General features: G+C 33.1%; 1 protein-coding gene across 1 annotated transcript in view; it reads left to right on the forward strand.

Annotated features, from left to right (window-relative positions):
• The first annotated feature begins 2,294 nt into the window (after nucleotides 1–2,294).
• LOC106464491 (phosphatidylinositol 4-phosphate 3-kinase C2 domain-containing subunit alpha-like) overlaps nucleotides 2,295–5,022 on the forward strand; it is a 12,050-nt gene continuing 9,322 nt past the window's right edge. The window contains exon 1 of the mRNA XM_013924635.2: nucleotides 2,295–2,445. The gene's annotated coding sequence lies outside the window, so the exon portion shown is untranslated. The remainder of the gene's footprint in view (nucleotides 2,446–5,022) is intronic.

Consider the following 5,022-nt stretch of genomic DNA (forward strand, 5'->3'; position numbering starts at 1 on the left):
AAATTAACAAACGAATGACCAGAGACGTAACAATACCTTTTATATTGTTACGTCTCCGATCATTAGTTAATTTTTCCGTAAATTCGTTCCGACGAAACTTTAGCGACACAAGTCCTTTCTTAAATAAAACTAGTTTATTCTTTCCGAATACAACTTTACGATACACTTAATTTCAACAGTCGCTCTATAACCAACGCTATAACAACGAACGTCTCACGTGCTCAGTTCAACTACACACTCTCTGACTGCATTTAAATTACTCATTACCTACACATTGTCTTGTCACGTTGTGACCATCTTATATATATACCAGACTACCCCCAATCTAGTAATCTCCCAACAATTCACGAAGGTTCGAGAAGGAAGTGGCGTGACACTAGTCATGTCACCTCGCTGACGCAACAATATTTTTAGTGTATTTTATGTCCCCTACCCTTTCTCTATTATTTTTTTTTGTTCAGAAGTGTATTATTTTGAACACGTTCATGTATGCGATGTATAAAAGTAACAGAATATTATTTTACAATATTTTATAGCATTGCAGTGATATGCCACTGAATATGTATACGATGTCATAAACGATGAACTCAAAATGAGAAATTATCTTGAAATTTCTTATCATATGCTATGGTATTGTGTTACATACTTTCAGCCATGTAAAGGAAAAAAAAAAAAAAGAAGAAAAATCATGCTATAATGTTAGAGTATTCACATGTAGAGGTTGAGCCAATAGATAAACGTACTCTCATCAAATTATTAGTTCAAACAGATCCTAAAAGGTGTATCTGTGAGTTAAAGCTTTAACGTTTCAATGTATTCCATACATGATTACACAACATGTGACCTCTGCAACTTGTAATTCATCTCACTGAGCTGTTGATTAATGAGACATGGACCAGCCCAATTAAAATTGAAATTATTATACACAATTGGTGTGAAAGGCATAACCTGGCTCGAACATTTGTTTCAAAACTATATATTATAGTGTCTCTTTTGGCATATGGCTTCTTTACTAATCTGTTGATGTACAAACTCATGCATTTCAAATCAGCCAATACATATATTCGTGTGGACACTGTGGCACTTCTGCACTGGGTTGTGAACCATACATTAAATTTACAGAGGAACTGTACTTCTCATCCATTCATTAGAAGAATTAGTGAATATTCAGTCAATTGTTTTTCAGGTTTTCACACTATTATTTCAATTTGGTTTGCAAGTCTTGCAAGCATGTGCTTGATATTGTGGATTACCTTTTCTGCCAAACCATCAAGCTATAGACAATATGGCGATGTGTTGATTTTCACCACACCTAAGATTCTGTAGAATTCTATCATAAAAGCCTGGTGTAGTTTACTCATTGATCCACGTAGATTTCTTCAGGTGTTTCGAATCATATAATTTAATATTTAATCAACAAATCAGTGAAGGTCTGTGCTAAAATGCAAACCAATGTATAATCTTCAGCCCACAAGGTAAAATAACTGATAATGATTGACACATATGGTATATTTCCAGATATCATTAAGCACTCCTAAGAGTGACAAAATAGTTCTGCTGAATAACAGGAGATTCATCAAGATATTTATTTCAAAATAATTTTGCATCCTCTAACATTATTTACTAACATAATATAACATACAATTTAAGGACAACAAGGGACTGTTAGTCCATGGAGACTGTCCCATTTACTTAAAAACAAAACAAAAATTTGAGATCCAACACTGATCAATTAAATATTTATTGAGCCATTTCTAAATACCCCTTAAATTTACTGAAATGTATTAAATATAAGACATTAGTAGCCCTCCTTTGAACCCTTTACAAAAGTTCATTGTTCTACTTTAGGTACAGGAGCCCAAGACAACACTATACTCCAAATGACGCCTAACCAGTAATCTATACAGTGAAATAATAGCCTCTTTATACTTATGTTCAACCTTTCTGTAAATTCAACTCAAAATGCAATTTCCCCTACCTTTGGTAACAACTCGCTGCTTGGTTACGTAAGAGACTAATCTACTAAAACTGTTGCAATATCGTAGACACAAAATTATCTATTTATTGTGTTAATTTATTCGAAAACATAAAGACAGTTATTATTATATAAAATTCCTTATTTTCTATATTAGCTAAAATTTGTTGTTGATTTTTGTGTTTTCGTTTTATCATGTTAAGGAGTTTTGAATAAATAATGTTACAGACACAAAATGTCTTAAAGTATTTTTTTAAGGCTTCTTATTCTTTTTCTACTCGTTTGATAGGCGATTACAGAAAATCTACGAGATGAAGTGTTACACTTCACATCATAACGCTCAAATTAGAGAGAAATGGTTACAGTAGGTGTGGAGATGTGTAAAGTGGTCGTAGTTATGTGTTTAAAGGTTGCGTTTTTGTTTGAATTCTGCGATTTTCATTTCATATGGTAGCATGAGTTTATCAGTGGTGAGGATTTTGTTTAATATTAATAACATATTAATTTGAAATTGTTTTCTATGAGAGGCAGATAATAGATTATAAATACTAAAAATAAAATATCGAGTAACTTCACTCAGTAAGACTAAGACTTGAAAAGTTAAATACTAATAGTAATACTATAACACTAACAGTATAACTTCTAAGTATTATTATTAATAGTATTAGTAATTACTATAAACTAAAGTAGTAAGACTAAGTTAATGTATTATTACTAGTATTTAAATAGTATGTTGTGTACAAACTATCAGATGGTGTTTTAATAGGGGTTTTTGGCGATACTTAAATAAAGAAAATAAAAATAATACACACACCATTGGATTCCACAGTCACAAATTAGTAAATTTACACTGCAAGTTCAATTATGTAGTTAATAATTAATGAAAAATCGTACCAGTAAATCGACCTTTCACTCCATACGACCTTCCCATTAGAACAATGTTAACAAATGTGATTGATATCATATTATTGCTTTACCTGGTTACCTGATACTGTGTGTCACCCATGTCAAGGTAAGATATAATGTAGTCCCAATAAAGTCCATCAATTTGAAACTTGTACACGTGGATTCACATTGTATGGGTAAATGAAATGAAAATTGTCAGTAACCAAATGTTAATAGTGAAGTGTGAGCTTACCTATGTACCTATAAAAGTATGCAAGAGATTTTGTAATCTCATTGATTGTAAATTTGAAATACCATGATTGGCAGATATGTACCACTAGTAACTTCTATCCATTCTATGTCATGTCATGATGTAATTGTAGTTGTGTCAACTGAAAGTTTTCCTAGATTTTATTATCAGTGTATCTAGTGTTTTTTCTTAAACTATTGTAGCACATGTTCTTTCGCTTTAGCCACAACCATTCTTGAGGCTGGTGTGACATCACAGCCATGTAATTTTGCCTGGTAATGTGATTGCCATCTTTACAAAAGGGCAAACAATTCAAAGCGAGTACAACTGCAGGTACACAATTTATATAGTTCTACTGTATACATGTGTTACTGCTGTGCAGATTCTTCAATTATCATTCATATATTATTGTTTGATAGTCAAATTATCAATTGAAATATGTTACCAATATGTGGAGAAGTTGTCGGCTGAGGCATTAGCGAGATATTGAGTAAAGTTACAATTAATTGGGCTTGTTTCTTGTCCCTTCCAGTACCCTGCTGACTTGTGGATCAATGACTCAACAGAATGGCTCAGTGTGCAGTACCCAAATGTATACAGTTATCTTGTGTTAAAAAAATTGGAAGATAACATTTACATGATATAAAATGAGCTGAACACACATAATTATAGTCAGACTTTGACTCCCACACCTTTTCTTTTGCTTTCTGTAGTTGATAGCTTTCAGTCACAACACTTCTCTTCTTTTCAGTACCTTGTTTTTGTAGGAAAACATGCACTAAAAAGTAAACTACCAGGTTGAACTAATTTTTAAAACAATTATCAACAAATTGTCCTAAGACTATTCTAGGCTAGGAATAGAATCCCACAAATGTTTGCTTTATGATTACTATTAAGGCGAGCTGGAGGGCTAAGTATAAAATAGAAGGAAAGTTCAGGCCCTTTCAACTTGTTATTTGTGCAATTGAATACAAAACAACTCTTCACCATATTTGCAGGCTTGGGACAACAAAAGTTTGTCACAAACACAAATAGTCATTATGAATACGAGTAGACAGTGGGCAAGTGTACAGAATGAATGAAATTTCCTCTTAGTCACGCTATTTGTTTGCCTCTTCACCTCGGTTGCTAGGCGGACATTGCATTGTGGGAGGGCAAAGTTCCTGGACGTCCGACCTCAAGAATATGATGTAAAGCAAATTGTTGTCAGGACAACACGTATGTTTACACCCAGTGATATGATGTAAGGCAACTTGTTGCCAAGCCAATGTGTAGTCTGTTTACGTTTCCCGTTCATCATTTTCAGACATACTGTCGGTTCAAGTTGGGCAAATATATCTGTGTATCGATTTATGCATCATGTAATTTGCACCAAAAAGTTTATAGTATGGCTTTGTTTCTACAAATTCAATTTTAAAAGGTTTTAAGGTTTTGTTTATGTGAAGAGAGCTAGTGTTTGATGTATCACTGATTTTTATTGGTTCAGCCAATTTGAACAGATGACCTGTTTTTGGTTTTAAACATTTGCTCACTGCCAAATGGCAGAGGATGGGTTTAGAGAAAATCGCAATGTTCTTAGAGCTGATTTGCAACTAGTGGGAGTATGGTTGCCTTGAAATAAATCATGCAAATTCAGCATGTATCTGTACTGTAGATGTTTTCCATTTGATATTTAGTGTACAATTATTAGTGTTTTGTTTATGCGAGATTTATATATTTGCAACTGTGATTTTGCATTCACATATTTCCTTGGCCAAGAACTATATTTCTCTGGGACCCCCTAGTTTTAATTACTCCAATGTACAATGTTGTAGTAATTTGTAAAGTTTAACATAGTATATTCGATGACGAGGAACCCACTTTGAGACTAATAATGGCTGGAGACGGCTTGAATGGGTAATGAAGAAAAACT

The sequence above is a fragment of the Limulus polyphemus genome, unplaced genomic scaffold, assembly GCF_000517525.1.
Source record: "Limulus polyphemus unplaced genomic scaffold, Limulus_polyphemus-2.1.2 Scaffold1666, whole genome shotgun sequence".
Taxonomy (NCBI): Eukaryota; Metazoa; Arthropoda; class Merostomata; order Xiphosura; family Limulidae; genus Limulus; species Limulus polyphemus.